At 50.5% G+C, this 18,802-nt stretch overlaps 1 long non-coding RNA gene across 1 annotated transcript; it reads right to left on the bottom strand.

Moving 5' to 3' along the window:
* Window positions 1-1,926: 1,926 nt before the first annotated feature.
* LOC134916860 (uncharacterized) lies at window positions 1,927-16,784 on the bottom strand. The gene is made up of 3 exons (XR_010177408.1): window positions 16,495-16,784; window positions 14,682-14,735; window positions 1,927-2,181 (listed from the first exon to the last, which is right to left on the bottom strand). It is a non-coding gene; the product is annotated as an uncharacterized LOC134916860 (long non-coding RNA).
* Between the last annotated feature and the right edge of the window lie 2,018 nt (window positions 16,785-18,802).

Genomic DNA, 18,802 nt, shown 5'->3' with positions numbered 1-18,802 from the left:
CCCCTTGCCTGGAGCACAGCATTATGCAGCTTTTACATTTCCACGATGGCGGAACAGCGAAAGAGACACAGACCACGGGCAGCATGAGAGAGAGAGAGAAAGACCAGGGGCAGCAAGAGAGAGACAGACAGACCAGGGGCAGCGAGAGAGACAGAGATACCAGGGCCAACGAGAGAGACAGAGACAGACAAAGGAAGTGGCGGAATTAGAGAATAGTGGGCCCAGGTGCAACAATATGCATTGGGCCCCTCTCCCTTACTAAAATTAGGGATCGCATGAACCACAAAAAAAACTGTAAGTGGGTGACTGAAGTAGGGGAGACAGGGAGATAGTATGCAAGTAAGGCAAGAGTGACAGGTAGATAGTGGGTGACTGAGGCAGGGGTGACATGAACATAGTGGGTGACTGAGGCAGGGGTGACAAGTAGAGAGTAGATGACTGAGGCAGGAGTGACAGGTAGAGTTGGTGACTGAGGCAGGGGTGACAGGGAGATAGTGGGTGACAAGGAGATAGTGGGTGACTGAAGCAGGGATGACAGGGAGATAGTGTGCGAGTAAGGTAGGAGTGACTGGTAGATAGTGGGTGACTGAGGCAGGGGTGACTGGTGAGGCAGGGGTGACAGGGAGATAGTGGGTGACTGAAGCAGGGGTGACAGGGAGATAGTGGGTGACTGAGGCCGGGATGACAAGTAGAGAGTAGATGACTGAGGCAGGGGTGACAGGGAGATAGTGGATGACTGAGGCAGAGCTGACAGGGAGATAGTGGGTGACTGAGGCAGGGGTGACATGGACATAGTGGGTGACTGAGGCAGGGGTGACAAGTAGAGAGTAGATGACTGAGGCAGGGGTGACAGGGAGATAGTGGGTGACTGAGGCCAGGGGGACAGGGAGATAGTGGGTGACTGAGGCAGGGGTGACAGGTAGAGTTGGTGACTGAACAGGGGTGACAGGTAGAGTTGGTGACTGAGGCAGGGTGAGAGTGGGTGACTGAGGCAGGGGTGACAGGGAGATAGTGGGTGACTGAGGCAGGGGTGACAAGTAGAGAGTATATGACTGAGGCCAGGGGGACAGGGAGATAGTGGGTGACTGAGGCAGGGGTGACAGGTAGAGTTGGTGACTGAACAGGGGTGACAGGTAGAGTTGGTGACTGAGGCAGGGTGAGAGTGGGTGACTGAGGCAGGGGTGACAGGGAGATAGTGGGTGACTGAGGCAGGAGTGACATGGACATAGTGGGTGACTGAGGCAGGGGTGACATGGACATAGTGGGTGACTGAGGCAGGGGTGACATGGACATAGAGGGTGACTGAGGCAGGGGTGACATGGACATAGTGGGTGACTGAGGCAGGGGTGACAAGTAAAGAGTAGATGACTGAGGCCGGTATGACAGAGAGATAGTGGGTGACTGAGACAGGGGTGACAGGTAGAGTTGGTGACTGAGGCAGGGGCGACAGGGAAATAGTGGGTGACTGAGGCAGGGATGACAGGGAAATAGTGGGTGACTGAGGCAGGAGAGACAAGGAGATAGTGGGTGACTGAGGCAGGGGTGACAGGGAGACAGTGGGTGACTGGGGTGGTCTTCTGTTTGTCGGTGGCCGGACTCCTAACGATCAACATACTGGCGCCGGAATCCCGACCGCCGGCATACCGACATCTTTTCTCCCTCTTGGGGGTCCATGAGCGCCCTGGAGAAAGTATAGATAGCATGGCGAGCCACCGTGCGTGCAGCGTGGCGAGCCCACAAAGGGCTCATTTGCGCTTGCCCGGGTGTAGCAGGGTATGCTGGCGGCCGGGCTCCCGTCGACCAGCATACCGGCGCCGGAATCCCGACCGCCGGCATACCGACAGCTGGGCAAGCGCAAATGAGCCTCTTGCGGGCTTGCCATGTTGCGGGCACGGTGGCTCGCCACGCTATCTATACTTTGACTGAGACAGGGCTGACAGGGAGATAGTGGGTGACAGGTATAGAGTGACTAAGGCAGAGGTGCAGAAAGATGGCGTCCGCAGTGTGCGACCCTGTCCCAGTGGTTTCCCTCCCTGGCTCCCCACTCACCTCACCCTGTGATCCAGGCTCTCTCTTTAAGCAGTGCAGCAGGTGTGCGAGCACACCTCGGGAGGACATGAGAAGGCAGCAGCAGCACCCTCCACATATGGTACTCTCCGCGATGTAATGGTCAGGCCGGCCCTGTATATACACTCACATAGTAAAAGACAAACATATAGCAAAACATACATACACACATATGACAAAACACACAAACAGCTAAACACACATAGCAAAAAATAAGATTTTACTCACCGGTAAATCTATTTCTCGTAGTCCGTAGTGGATGCTGGGGACCCCGTAAGGACCATAGGGAATAGACTGGCTCCGCAGGAGATAGGGCACTCTAGAAAAGAATTAGGTCTACTGGTGTTCACTGGCTCCTCCCTCTATGTCCATCCTCCAGACCTCAGTTAAGGAAACTGTGCCCGGACAAGCTAACATTACAAGGAAAGGATTTTGGAATCCAGGGTAAGACTCATACCAGCCACACCAATCACACCGTATAACTTGTGATAACCAAACCCAGTTAACAGTATGAACAATACAAAACATCAGATAACCTGATGTAACATAACATAACCCTTTGTTAAGCAATAACTATATACAGTATTGCAGAAGAAGTCCGCACTTGGGACGGGCGCCCAACATCCACTACGGACTACGAGAAATAGATTCTTATTTTCTCTAATGTTCTAAGTGGATGCTGGGGACTCCGTAAGGACCATGTGGATTATACCAAAGCACCCAAACGGGCGGGAGAGTGCGGATGACTCTGCAGCACCGAATGAGCAAACTCAAGGTCCTCCTCAGCTAGGGTATCAAACCTGTAGAACTTTGCAAATGTGTTTGATCCCGACCAAGTAGCTGCTCGGTAAAGTTGTAATGCCAAGACCCCTCGGGCAGCCGCCCAAGAAGAAGCCCACCTTACTTGTGGAATGGGCCTTTACTGATTTCGGAGGCGGCAATCCAGCCGCAGAATGAGCCTGCTGAATCGTGTTACAGATCCAGCGAGCAATAGTCTGCTTTGAAGCAGGAGCACCCAACTTATTGGATGCATACAGGATAAACAGCGACTCCATTTTCCTGACCTTGGCCGTTCTGGTCACATAAATCTTCAAAGCCCGCACTACATCTAGTAACTCGGAATCCTCCAAGTCCCCTGTAGCCACAGGCACCACAATAGGTTGGTTCATATGAAATGATGACACCACCTTGGGCAGAAATTGTGGACGGGTCCGCAATTCTGCCCTGTCCATATGAAAAACCAGATAGGGGCTTTTATGTGACAAAGCCGCCAATTCCGACACATGCCTGGCTGAGGCCAGAGCCAGCTGCATAACCACCTTCCACGTGAGATATTTTAACTCCACAGTTTTTAGTGGTTCAAACCAGTGTGATTTTAGGAAACCCAACACCACGTTAAGATCCCAAGGTGCCACTGGAGGCACAAACGGGGGCTGTATATGCAGCACTCCCTTCACAAAGGTCTGAACTTCAGGAAGAGCTGCCAGTTCTTTTTGAAAGAAAATGGATAGGGCCGAAATCTGGACCTTAATGGATCCCAATTTTAGGCCCAAAGACACTCCGGATTGTAGGAAATGAAGGAACCGGCCCAGCTGGAATTCCTCTGTAGGAGCCCTCCGGGCTTCACACCAAGCAACATATTTTCGCCATATACGGTGATAATGCTTAGACGTTACAACCTTCCGAGCCTTTATAAGCGTAGGAATAACCTCATCCGGAATCCCCTTTTCTGCTAGGATCCGGCGTTCAACCGCCATTCCGTCAAACGCAGCCACGGTAAGTCTTGGAACAGACAGGGCCCCTGTTGTAACAGATCCTGTCTTAAGGGCAGAGAACATGGGTCCTCTGTGAGCATTTCTTGCAGATCCGGATACCAAACTCTTCTTGGCCAATCCGGAACAATGAGAATTGTTCTCACTCCTCTTCTTCTTATGATTCTCTGTACCTTGGGTATGAGAGGAAGAGGGGGAAACACATAAACCGACTGGAACACAAACGGTGTCACTAGTGCGTCCACAGCTATCGCCTGAGGGTCCCTTGACCTGGCGCAATACCGCTGTAACTTTTTGTTTAGACGGGACGCCATCATGTCCACTTGTGGCAGTTCCCACCGGTCTGACACCTGTGTGAAGACTTCTGGATGAAGTACCCATTCTCCGGGGTGGAGGTCGTGCCTGCTGAGGAAGTCTGCTTCCCAGTTGTCCACTCCCGGGATAAACACTGCTGACAGTGCTCTTACATGATTCTCCTCCCAACGAAGAATCCTGGTGGCTTCTGTCATCGCCACCCTGCTCCTTGTGCCGCCTTGACGGTTTACATGAGCCACTGCGGTGATGTCTGATTGAATCAGCACCGATTTGTCTCGAAGCAGGTTTACTGCCTGACTTAGGGCGTTGTATATGGCCCTTATTTCCAGGATGTTTATGGGCAGACAAGTCTACTGACTTGACCACAGGCCTTGGAAATTTCTTCCCTGCGTGACTGCTCCCCACCCTCGGAGGCTCGCATCCGTGGACACAAGGACCCAGTCCTGAATGCCGAATCTTCGGCCCTCGAGAAGGTGAGCACTCTGCAGCCACCACAGCAGAGACACCCTTGCCCTGGGGGATAGGGTGATCAGCCGCTGCATCTGTAGATGTGATCCGGACCACTTGTTCAACAGATCCCATTGAAAGGTCCTCGCATGGAACCTGCCGAAGGGAATGGCCTCGTATGATGCCACCATCTTTCCCAGGACTCGCGTGCATTGATGCACTGACACCTGTCTTTGTTTTAATAAGTCTCTGACTAAGGTCATGAGCTCCTGAGCCTTCTCAGTCGGGAGATAAACCCTCTTCTGGTCTGTGTCCAGAATCATGCCCAGGAAGGGCAGACGAGTCGTAGGGATCAACTGCGACTTTGGGATATTCAGAACCCAGCCGTGTTGCTGTAACACCTCCTGAGAGCGTGCTACACTGATCAGCAACTGTTCGCTGGACCTCGCCTTTATAAGCAGATCGTCCAAGTACGGGATAATTGTGATTCCTTGCTTTCGCAGGATCACCATCATTTCTGCCATTACCGTGGTAAATATTCTCGGTGCCATGGAGAGACCAAACGACAACGTCTGGAATTGGTAGTGACAATCCTGTACCACCAACCTGAGGTATTCCTGATGAGGTGGATAAATCGGGACATGCAGGTAAGCATCCTTTATGTCCAGCGACACCATAAAATCCCCTTCTTCCAGGCTCGCAATGACTGCTCTCAGCGATTCCATCTTGAACATGAACCTTTTCAGGTAAACGTTCAGGGATTTTAAGTTCAAAATGGGCCTGACCAAACCGTCCGGTTTCGGTACCACAAACATTGTGGAATAATACCCTCTCCCCCGTTGAAGGGGGGGGGGGGGGACCTCCACCACCACCTGCTGGAGATACAATTTGTGAATCGCAGTTACCACCAACTCCCTTTCTATGGGGGACGTTGGCAGAGCCGATTTGAGGAAGCGGCGAGGGGTATCTCTTCAAATTCCAGCCTGTACCCCTGGGATACTATCTGTATAACCCAGGGATCCGCCTGTGAGCGAACCCACTGGTGGCTGAAATTTCGGAGACGCGCCCCCACCGACCCTGGCTCCACCTGTGGAGCCCCAGCGTCATGCGGTGTACTTAGTTGAAGCCGGGGAGGACTTCTGTTCCTGGGAACTAGCTGTGTTATGCAGCTTCCTTCCTCTACCCTTGCCTCTGGCAAGAAAGGACGCACCTCGGACTTTCTTACCCTTCTGTGAACGAAAGGACTGCATTTGATAATACGATGCTTTCTTAGGTTGTGATGGAATAAATGGTAGAAAATTTGACTTTCCAGCCGTAGCTGTGGCCACTAAGTCCGACAGACCTTCCCCAAATAATTCCACACCCTTGTAAGGCAAAACCTCCATGTGCCGCTTAGAGTCGGCATCACCTGTCCATTGTCGAGTCCACAGGCCCCTTCTGGCTGAAATCGACATAGCATTTATCCTAGAGCTCAGCATGGCAATGTCCCTCTGAGCATCCCTCATATACAGGACAGTGTCTTTTATATGCCCCAGTGTCAGTAATATAGTATCCTTGTCCAGGGTTTCCATCTCTTCAGATAACATATCTGCCCATGCTGCTACAGCACTACACATCCATGCCGACGCAATGGCCGGTCTAAGCACGGTACCCGAATGTGTGTATATGGACCTTAGGATAGCTTCCTGCTTTCTATCTGCAGGATCTTTTAAGGCTGCCGTATCCTGTGACGGTAGCGCCACCTGTTTAGACAAGCGTGTCAACGCTTTGTCTACCCTCGGGGCGGATTCCCAGCGTAACCTGTCCGATGGCGGGAAGGGGTACGCCATTAGCATCCTTTTGGGGATCAGCAGTTTCTTATCTGGTGATTCCCACGATTTCTCACATAACTCATTTAATTCATGAGACGGGGGAAAGGTCACCACTTGTCTCTTTTCCCCAAACATATTATCTCTCTTCTCAGGGACAGGGCTTTCCTCAGAGATGTGTAACACCTCCTTCATAGCTATAATCATATATCTTATAGCTTTGGCCATTTTAGGTTGTAATCTGGCCTCCTCATCATCGACGCTAGAGTCAGACTCCGTGTCGATATCTGTGTCAACAACCTGGGATAGTGGACGCTTTTGAGACCCTGACGGCCCCTGCGTAGCAAGATCAGACTGTCCCAAGGCTTCTGCTTTATCTAGCCTTTTATGTAAGGAATTAACATTCTCATTTAAAACCTTCCACATATCCATCGAATCCGGTGTCGGCACCGGCTGCGGCGACACCACACTCATTTCCTCCCGCTCCGCCTCCACATAGCCTTCCTCGTCAAACATGTCGACACACGCGTACCGACACACCATACACACAGAGGAAGCTCTTTTGAAGACAATTCCCCCACCAGGCCCCTCGGAGAGACAGAGAGAGAGTTTGCCAGCACACACCCCAGCGCTATATGACCCAGGAAAAAACACAGTAACTCAGTGTTTACCCAGTAGCTGCTGTATTATCTGTTTTGCGCCTAAATTTATGTGCCCCCCCCTCTTTTTTCACCCCTCAACCGTGATTCTGCAGGGGAGAGTCTGGGGAGCTTCCTTCCAGCGGAGCTGTGAAGAGAAAATTACGCTGGTGAGTGCTGAGGAAGAAGCCCCGCCCCCTTCTTGGTGGCTTTCTGTCCCGCGATTTTGTGTGAAAAAAATGGCGGGGGCTCATGCAGACATACAGTGCCTACCTGTATGTCTGCTTACTTTTGCCAAAGGTACCTTATTGCTGCCCAGGGCGCCCCCCCCTGCGCCCTGCACCCTACAGTGACCGGAGTGTGTGGTGTGCTGTGGGAGCAATGGCGCACAGCTGCAGTGCTGTGCGCTACCTTGTTTGAAGACTGAAGTCTTCTGCCGCCGATTTCTTCATCTACGCCGTGCTTCTTGCTTCTGGCTCTGCGACGGGGACGGCGGCGTGGCTCTGGGATCGGACCGCCAATGGTTAGTACCTGTGTTCGATCCCTCTGGAGCTAATGGTGTCCAGTAGCCTAAGAAGCGCAACATATCCCGCAGTTGGTAAGGTTTGCTTCTCTCCCCTCAGTCCCACGTAGCAGAAAGTCTGTTGCCAGCAGAAGCTCTCTGAAAATAAAAAACCTAACAAAATACTTTTCTTTCTCAGCAAGCTCTGGAGAGCTCACTAAGGTGCACCCTTCTCGTTCGGGCACAGATTCTAACTGAGGTCTGGAGGAGGGACATAGAGGGAGGAGCCAGTGCACACCAGTAGACCTAATTCTTTTCTAGAGTGCCCTATCTCCTGCGGAGCCCGTCTATTCCCCATTGTCCTTACGAAGTCCCCAGATCCACTTAGGACGTTAGAGAAATGGATTTTAATACCTACCGGTAAATCCTTTTCTCTTAGTCCGTAGAGGATGCTGGGAACTCCAAAAGGACCATGGGGTATAGACGGGATCCGCAGGAGACATGGGCACTTTAAGACTTCAAATGGGTGTGAACTAGCTCCTCCCTCTATGCTCCTCCTCCAGACCTCAGTTATAGGAACTGTGCCCAGGGAGACGGACATTTTGAGGAAACGGATTTTTGTTAACTAAGGGTGAGATACATACCAGCTCACACCACAACACACCGTACAACATGGCTTTTAACCAAATACCAGTTAACGGAATGAACCAAAATCAGCAACAGGCTGATCACAACTGAAACAGAACTTTTGTGTAACATAAGCAATAACTATAGCAAGAACTGCAGATAGTGGAGGTCATTCCGAGTTGTACGCTCGCAAGCTGCTTTTAGCAGCATTACACACGCTAAGCCGCCGCCTACTGGGAGTGAATCTTAGCTTCTTAGAATTGCGAACGACGGATTCGCAATATTGCGATTAGCACACTTCTTAGCAGTTTCTGAGTAGCTCGAGACTTACTCTGCCATTGCGATCAGTTCAGTCAGTATCGTACCTGTTTGACGTCACAAATACGCCCAGCGTTCGCCCAGGCACTCCCCCGTTTCTCCAGCCACTCCCGCGTTTTTAAAAAATACGTCAGCGTTTTTTCACACACACCCATAAAACGCTCAGTTTCCGCCCAGTAACACCCACTTCCTGTCAATCACACTCCAATCATCAGAACGAAGAAAAATCCTCGTAATGCCGTGAGTAAAATACCTAACTGCATAGCAAAATTACTTGGCGCAGTCGCACTGCGGACATTGTGCATGCGCGTTAGCGACTGATCGCTCCGTTGCGGAAAAAAACAACGAGCGATCAACTCGGAATGACCCCCAAAGTCCGCACTGGGACGGGCGCCCAGCATGCTCTATGGACTAAGAGAAAAGGATTTACCGGTAGGTATTAAAATCCTATTTTCTCCTATGTCCTAGAGGATGTTGGGGACTCCAAAAGGACCATGGGGATTATACCAAAGCTCCAGAACGGGCGGGAGAGTGCGGATGACTCTGCAGCACCGATTGAGCAAACATGAGGTCCTCATCAGCCAGGGTATCAAACTTGTAGAATTTTGCAAAAGTGTTTGAACCCGACCAAGTAGCTACTCGGCAAAGCTATAACGCCGAGACCCCTCGGGCAGCCGCCCAAGATGAGCCCACCTTTCTGGTATGATTTGGCATGGTCAGCGCGCTCTGGGGGGGATATAAGGGAAAAATGGGAATATAGGGTATTGCGGGATGGGAGTGGTACTTGGATAAGTGATTGTGTTGACTGTTTGCGCCTGATTGTAGGTTTTGCACCAATGATCAATCTGATATGGTTTCTATCTGAACTCTTTATTTGTAAATTAGATATGATTAGGTCAGCATCCTAATTTCAATATTGTGTTTGGTCCTTGTCCCACAGTTCCTTCACCACTGTCAGGTGTGTCCTGCAGACTACCCTTTGCAAGGTATACCTTCCTATTGGTATACCGATTGGACCCCAGCTCAGGTAAATGTCAGGTGTACCCTGTGGGTCACCTTTACCATAGGTGTGGTGGATGCCTATGTGCCCTCTGAACTGCGTCCTATTTGAATGTTTGGGGTATGACTAGTGCGGCGTCCCGCCTGTCAGTCCCCTCTTATGTGCGGCTCTGGGTTGTGTGGTCATAGGCTGTGTGTTTTACACTTACCGCCGGGGGCAGGTAACTACCTGCCGCCGGTGACCGCGTCTCTTCCTTCCACAACCTCAGGCCTGGTCCTCTGTGTCCGCGTCCTCCGTCTCCTTCAGTCCGCCGCGTCTTCCTTCTCCTTCAGTCCACGCGCTTCTCCTGCAGCAGCCGGTCTCCTCCGTTCCCGGGTCCCGTTCTGTCACTTCACCGATGGCCCTTCACCGATTTCGGTAACGGCAATCCAGCCATAGAATGCGCATGCTGAATCGTATTACATATCCAACGTGCAATAGTCTGTTTAGAAGCAGGAGCCCCAATCTTGTTGGGAGCATACAGGACAAACAGTGCCTCTGTTTTCCTAATACGAGCTATTCTGGCAACATAAATCTTCAAAGCTCTGACTACATCGAGAGAATTTGAATCAGCCAAAGCTTCAGTAGCCACAAGCACCACAATAGGTTGGTACATGTGAAATGAAGAAACCACCTTTGGTAGAAATTGTTGACGAGTTCGTAATTCCGCTCTATCCACATGGCAGATCAAATAGGGACTCTTGTGAGACAAGGCCACTAATTCTTGCGGATGCCAAGGCCAATAGCATGACCACTTTCCAAGTGAGGAATTTTAACTCAACCTTCTGTAAAGGTTCAAACCAATGTGACATAAGGAACTGCAACACCACGTTAAGGTCCCATGGTGCCACCGGGGGCACAAATGGAGGTTGGATGTGCAGCACACCCTTCACGAAAGTCTGAACTTCCGGAAGGGAGGCCAATTCTTTTTGAAAGGAAATCGATAAGGCCGAAATATGGACTTTAATGGAGCCCAACTTTAGGCCCGCATCCACACTGGCCTGCAAAAAATGTAGAAAACGACCCAGCTAAAATTCTTCCGTAAGAGCCTTCTTGGCTTCACACCAAGACACGTATTTTCTCCAAATACAGTGATAATTCTTCGTCGTTACCTCCTTTCTTGATTTAAGCAGTGTAGGGATGACTTCACCGGGAATACCCTTCCGGGCTAAGATCTGGCGTTCAACCGCCATGCCGTCAAACGCAACCGGCCCTTGCTGTAACAGATCCTCTCTTAGAGGAAGAGGCCAGGGATCTGCTATGAGCAGTTCCTGAAGATCCGGATACCAGGCCCTCCGTGGCCAATATGGAACAAAGAGTATCGCCTGAACCCCTGTTCTTCTTATGAGGCTTATCACCTTTGGAATGAGTGGTAGTGGAGGAAACACATAGACCGACTGAAACACCCAGGGCGTCACCAGGGCGTCCACCGCACTGGCTTAAGGGTCCCTCAACCTGGAACAATATCTCTGATGTTTCTTGTTGAGGCGAGACGCCATCATGTCTATTTGAGGAATTCCCCAATGACTTGTCACTTCTGCAAAGACCTCTTGATGAAGACCCCACTCTCCAGATGGAGATCGTGTCTGCTGAGGAAATCTGCTTTCCAGTTGTCCACGCCTCGAATGAAGACCGCCGAGAGAGCGCCTGTATGTTTTTCCGCCCAGCGGAGAACTCTTGTGGCCTCCGCCATCGCTGCTCTGCTTCTTGTTCCGCCTTGGTGGTTTATGTACGCCACTGCTGTTATGTTGTCCAACAGGAGATGTTCCGCTTGTAGAAGGCCGTTGTAGATGGCTCTTAATTCCAGAATGTTTATGTGCAGACAAGCTTCCTGGCTTGACCATTTTCCATGGAAAATTTCCCTCTGTGTGACCGCTCCCCAGCCTCGGAGACTTGCATCCGTGGTCACCAGGATCCAATCCTGGATCCCGAACCTGCGTCCCCCTAGGAGGTGAGAACTTTGGAGCCACCACAGGAGAGAAACTCTGTTCCTGGAAGATAGGCTTGTTTTCCAGTGCATGTGCAGGTGAGACCCGAACCACTTGTCCAACAGGTCCAACAGGTTCCACTGAAACACCCTGGCATGGAACTGCCAAACGGAATGGCCTCGTAGGCCGCCACCATCTTCCCCAGCACCTGAGTACATTGATGAATCGACACTCTTGCCGGTTTCAGAATCCCTTTGACCATGTTCTGGATTTCCAGAGCTTTTTCCACCGGGAGAAAAACTCTCTGCAGGTCCGTGTCCAGAATCATGCCCAAGAATGACATCCGTGTTGTCGGAACCAACTGTGACTTTGGCAAATTCAGGAGCCAACCATGTTGTTGCAGCACTGTCAGGGAGAGCGCAACGTTTCTTAGTAACTGCTCCTTTGATCTCGCCTTTATCAGGAGATCGTCCAAGTACGGGATAATTGTGACACCGTGCTTTCGCAGGAGCACCATCATTTCCGCCATTACTTTAGTGAAAATCCTCAGAGCCATGGAAAGCCCAAACGGCAACGTCTGAAATTGGTAATGACAATCCTGAACAGCAAACCTCAGGTAAGATTGATGTGGAGTATATATGTGGACATGTAGGTAAACATCGACTGACACCATAAAATCCCCCCTTCCAGACTGGATATCACTGCTCGGAGAGATTCCATTTTGAATTTGAATCTTTCAAATACAGATTGAGGGATTTTAAGTTCAGAATCGGTCTGACCGAGCCATCCGGCTTTGGGACCACGAACAGGCGTGAATAAAACCCTTCTCCCCGTTGTGACGGGGGTACCGCGACAATGACTTGTTGTTGACATAGCTTTTGTATTGCAGCGCACACTACTTCCCTTTCCAGAAGAGAAGCTGGCAAGACCGATTTGAAAAATCGGTGAGGGGGCCCGTCTTGAAACTCCAGTTTGTACCCTTGGGTCACAATTTCCAGCACCCAAGGATCCATGCCTGATTGAGCCCAGATCCGACTGAAGAGCTGAAGACGTGCCCCCACTGGTGCGGACTCCCGCAGCGAATCCCCAGCGTCATGCGGTGGACTTGGTAGAAGCCAGGGAGGACTTCTTCTCCTGGGGGCTTGCCACAGCCGGCGATCTTTTTCCCCTTCCCTTACCTCTAGCGGCAAGGAAGGAGGACCCTCGTCCTTTTTTGAATTTATTAGACCGAAAGGACTGCATCTGATACTGAGGCGTTTTCTTTTGCTGTGGAGGGACAAAAGGTAGAAAAGATGACTTACCCGCAGTAGCTGTAGATACCAGGTCCGCGAGGCCTTCACCAAACAAAACGCCACCTTTATAGGGCAGAGCCTACATAGCCTTTTTAGAGTCAGCATCACCATTCCATTGATGAGTCCACAACGCTCTCCTAGCTGAGATTGCCATGGCATTGGCCCTTGATCCCAAGAGGCCAATATCTCTCGCAGCCTCCTTTAAATAGACTGCTGCGTCCCTAATATGACCCAGCTTCAAATGCACGCTATCCCTATCCATGGTGTCTATTTCAGATGACAAGGTATCTGCCCACTTTTCAATAGCGCTACTCACCCATGCCGATGCCACGGCCGGCCTGAGCAGCATACCCATAGTGACATAAATAGATTTCAAGGTAGTTTCCTGCTTACGATCCGCAGGATCCTTTAGGACTGCAGTGTCAGGGGACGGTAGCACCACCTTCTTGGACAACCGTGCTAGAGCTTTGTCCACCGTGGGTGAGGATTCCCACCTTACCCTATCCTCAGAGGGAAAAGTATATGCCATAGAAATTCTCTTGGGAATCAGTAACTTTTTATCAGGATTTTCCCAAGCCCTTTCAAAAAGAGTATTCAGTTCATGAGAGGGAGGAAATGTTACCTCAGGTTTCTTTCCCTTATACATACAGACCCTTGTCTCAGGGATATGTAATACGTCCCTTATTGCCACAATCATGTACTGAATGCTCTTAGCCAGTTTAGGATTCAATTTGACATCACTATAGTCGACACTGGAGTCCGAATCCGTGGCTGTATCTGTGTCTGCTATCTGGGTAAACGAACATTTCTGTGACCCCGAGGGGGTCTGAGTTTGTGACAAAACATCTCCCATTGATTGTCTCCATGCTTGGTTCTGAGACTCAGATTTGTCTAATCTTTTATGCAACAAAGCCACACATGCATTTAAGACACTCCAGATATCTACCCAATCAGCAGTCGGCGGTGCGGACAGATTTACTCCCACATTCTGTTCCGCCCCCACACCAGCTTCCTCCTGGGAAGAGCATTCAGCCTCAGACATGTCGACACACACGTACCGACACCCACTAACACACTGGGCTATAGGGGACAGACCCACAGTAAGGTCCTTCAGAGAGAAAGTATGCCAGCTGACGACCAGCGCCTCACCCGGTCTGAAGGAATATACAATGTCCCAGACCTAGCAGCACTTTTATATATAAACATATACAACACCAAATTTGCTGTGCACCGCCCCTGTTTTTGCACCCTGTTACTTGTGACAGACGTGAAGGGCCATGACCAGCTTGCTGTGAAGAGAAAATGGCGCTGATTAGAGCTGGAGGACGAAGCCCCGCCCCCTAAATGGCGCGCTAGTGTCCCCCTTTTATTTATACTGGCGGGGGTCTGTATACAGTGCCTATGCACTGTATACTGCTGTGCCTGTCCTTAAAAGAGGTTTAATTGCTGCCCAGGGCGCCCCCCCTGCGCCCTGCACCCATTTAGTGCCGCTTGTGTGTGGGAGGAATGGCGTGCAGCGTGACCGCTGCGTGATACCTCCGAAGATCTGAAGTCTTCTGCCGCCTTCACTGAAGTCTTCTTTGCTTATGTTACTCACCCGGCTTCTTTCTTCAGGCTCTGTGAGGGGGACAGCGGCGCGGCTCCACGATGCAGGGAGCCTGTTGCCAATAGTGCTCCCTGAAAATAATAAACCTAACAAAAGTCTTTTCTAGAGAAACTCTGTAGAGTTCCCCTAGTGTGTGTCCAGTCTCTCTGGGCACAGAATCTAACTGAGGCATAGAGGGAGGAGCCAGTTCACACCCATTTAAAGTCTTAAAGTGCCCATGTCTCCTGCGGATCCCGTCTATACCCCATGGTCCTTTTGGAGTCCTCAGCATCCTCTAGGACATATTAGAGAGAGAGAGAGAGAGAGAGAGATAAATACTTACCATCTCTCCTCGCTGGCAGTCAGGCTCCTCGTGGTGGCAGATCCCGGGCAGCTGCTGGGAAGAAGGAGGAGGAGGGAGGGGGACAGGAGCCGCTGCAGCGCTATGTAATTGGTAGTAGACCGCTGCAGCAGTCCCCTCTCCTTCCGTATTGGCTGGCCGCTGCTGTGAATGCTGGGATGAGGGAAGCGCATCCCAGCATTCACAGCAGCGCCGGGCAGCCAATGCTGAAGGAGAGGGGACTGCTGCAGCGGCGCTTACTACCAATGGCACACACGTAGTTACGGCGCTGCTGTACATCCCTACACCCGTACACTGCCGCTCTCATACATCCGTACACTGCATCTCTCATACATCCGTACACTGCATCTCTCATACATCCACACACTGACGTTCTCATACATCCGTACACTGACTCTCTCATACATCCGCACGCCGACGCTCTCATACATCCGCACGCCGACGCTCTCATGCATCCGCACGCCGACGCTCTCATGCATCCGCACGCCGACGCTCTCATGCATCCGCACGCCGACGCTCTCATGCATCCGCACGCCGACGCTCTCATGCATCCGCACGCCGACGCTCTCATGCATCCGCACGCCGACGCTCTCATGCATCCGCACGCCGACGCTCTCATACATCCGCACGCCGACGCTCTCATGCATCCGCACGCCGACGCTCTCATACATCCGCACGCCGACGCTCTCATACATCCGCACGCCGACGCTCTCATACATCCGCACGTTGACGCTCTCATACATCCGTACGTTGACGCTCTCATACATCCACACGCTGACGCTCTCAAACAACCGCACGCTGATGCTCTTACATTCATACATCCGCACACTGACGCTCTCATACGTCCGCGCACTGACGCTCCCATACGTCCGCGCGCTGACGCTCCCATACGTCCGCGCGCTGACGCTCTCAGACGTCCGCGCGCTGACGCTCTCAGACGTCCGCGCGCTGACGCTCTCAGACGTCCGCGCGCTGACGCTCTCAGACGTCCGCGCGCTGACGCTCTCAGACGTCCGCGCGCTGACGCTCTCAGACGTCCGCGCGCTGACGCTCTCAGACGTCCGCGCGCTGACGCTCTCAGACGTCCGCGCGCTGACGCTCTCAGACGTCCGCGCGCTGACGCTCTCAGACGTCCGCACGCTGACGCTCTCATACGTCCGCACGCTGACGCTCTCATACGTCCGCACGCTGACGCTCTCATACTGCCGCACGCTGACGCTCTCATACTGCCGCACGCTGACGCTCTCATACTGCCGCACGCTGACGCTCTCATACTGCCGCACGCTGGTGCACTTATACATCCGTACTCTGACGCAATCATACATCCGCATATACCTATACCCATATATGCACACAGCCGTACATTTATACACACACACACACATATATATATACACACACACACACACACACACACACAGCTGTACAAATATACAGTCACACACTTATACACACAGCCACACACTTATACCCATATATGCACACAGCCACACACTTATACACATATATACTCACAGCCACACACTTATACACATATATACACACAGCCACACACTTATACCCATATATGCACACAGCCACACACCTATACACACAGCCACACACCTATACCCATATATACACACAGCCACACACTTATACACATATATACACACAGCCACACACTTATACACATATATACTCACAGCCACACACTTATACACATATATACTCACAGCCACACACTTATACACATATATACTCACAGCCACACACTTATACATACATGTTCACTTATAGATGGTGCCTCCCTTACCTTAACACATGACAATTACATGGCAGCATATCACAATGTCCAGTATTGCAGCTCAGAGCCATTCCTCCCCTCAGTTTCCCACATTGCAGGAAGGCAGCAGTGACCCGTGTAGCCACGCCCCCTGATCGGACTCCTCTGTAGTTTCACTTTCACAGCTGTGCTGACACTGACAGTAGTATGCCGTGCTGCTCTGCAGGCCCTAGGATTTCCCCATGTCCTAGGTAGTTGCCTATAGCTAGGGCCAGGACTCTGGAGCATATGACGAGCGCTGACAGTGGGCATGTGTCCTGTGCCTCCTTCCCGGCACTCGCACCATAGTAACCCACCCACACCCAAAATACTGTCATCAGCAGGGGGCGGTACAGGTGGCCGGTGCCCTCCCGGCTCTTGGAGCACATGAGTGTCAGGTAGAGGAGGAGCATAGAGCTGGAGATAGGGTCACAGAGGATCCTTAGTAGCTGCTGGTAACCTCCGATTCTCATGCCTCCGCAGGTAGTGGAAGCCAGTCACTGCAGATCCAGCGGGTTACACAGATCAGGCTACCCGCCGGCGAACTGCAGTCTTTGCACCGGTCCCAGCGAGCGCATGAATCACTAGTGCACAGCGCTGCTGGGAGCCTCGTCCAGGAACACTCTGCCGAGGTTGTCACTGCTGAGAGGCAATCGTGATGGGGACAGGCAGGGAAGAGACTAGATCCTCTTCAGTTTCAGTAACTGAAGAGGAACTAGACTATTTATTATAAGCCCTGTATTTCCCCTTCTGTTTATGTACGTTTTAACGGAAGGGGAACTAGACACTATCCAAATAGGGACTAGAGCCCCTTCTGTTTCAGTAACTGAAGAGGAACTAGATTATTTATTATAAACCCTCTAATTCCCCTTCTGTTTATGTATGTTTTTGCACCCTGCTGTTCAGATGCAGAATTAGAAGTGGATCTAGCTCATTGTTAATAAAAACAATAATTCCACTTCAGTTAATGTTACAGCTACATTTACTGCATGAGAAATAGCATACGCCACCTACAGGTCAGAAACGGAATTAGAAGTGGATCTAGCTCATTGTTAATAAAAACAATAATTCCACTTCAGTTAATGTTACAGCTACATTTACTACATGAGAAATAGCATACGCCGCCTACAGGTCAGGAACGGAATTAGAAGTGGATCTAGCTCATTGTCTATAAAAACAATAATTCCACTTCAGTTAATGTTACAGCTACATTTACTGCACGGGAAATAGCATACGCCGCCTACAGGTCAGGAACGGAATTAGAAGTGGATCTAGCTCATTGTCTATAAAAACAATAATTCCACTTCAGTTAATGTTACAGCTACATCTACTGCACGGGAAATAGCATACGCCGCCTACAGGTCAGGAACGGAATTAGAAGTGGATCTAGCTCATTGTCTATAAAAACAATAATTCTACTTCAGTTAATGTTACAGCTACATCTTCTGCACGGGAAATAGCATACGCCGCCTACAGGTCAGGAACGGAATTAGAAGTGGATCTAGCTCATTGTCTATAAAAACAATAATTCCACTTCAGTTAATGTTACAGCTACATCTACTGCACGGGAAATAGCATACGCCACCTACAGGTCATGAACTGAATTAGAAGTGGATCTAGCTCATTGTTAATAAAAACAATAATTCCCCCTCAGCTAATGTTACAGCTACATTTACTGCATGAGAAATAGCATACGCCACCTACAGGTCAGGACTGGAATTAGAAGTGGATCTAGCTCATTGTCTATAAAAACAATAATTCCACTTCAGTTAATGTTACAGCTACATCTACTGCACGGGAAATAGCATACGCCGCCTACAGGTCAGGAACGGAATTAGAAGTGGATCTAGCTCATTGTCTATAAAAACAATAATTCCCCAGTTAATGTTACAGCTACATCTACTGCACGGGAAATAGCATACGCCACCTACAGGTCATGAACTGAATTAGAAGTGGATCTAGCTCATTGTTAATAAAAACAATAATCCCCCCTCAGCTAATGTTACAGCTACATTTACTGCATGAGAAATAGCATACGCCACCTACAGGTCAGGACTGGAATTAGAAGTGGATCTAGCTCATTGTCTATAAAAACAATAATTCCACTTCAGTTAATGTTACAGCTACATCTACTGCATGGGAAATAGCATACGCCACCTACAGGTCAGGTACGTAATTAAAAGTGGATCTAGCTCATTGTCAATAAAAACAATAATTCCCATTCAGCTAATGTAAGGATTTGCTTCTATTTGTCTACATATATCATGATTGTTTGCCACTAGCACTGGTTTTGCCTGTT

This window comes from Pseudophryne corroboree, chromosome 1, assembly GCF_028390025.1.
Source record: "Pseudophryne corroboree isolate aPseCor3 chromosome 1, aPseCor3.hap2, whole genome shotgun sequence".
Taxonomy (NCBI): domain Eukaryota; kingdom Metazoa; phylum Chordata; class Amphibia; order Anura; family Myobatrachidae; genus Pseudophryne; species Pseudophryne corroboree.
The sequence above is the reverse complement of the archived record's forward strand: the minus strand, read 5'-3'. Positions and strand labels throughout refer to the sequence as shown.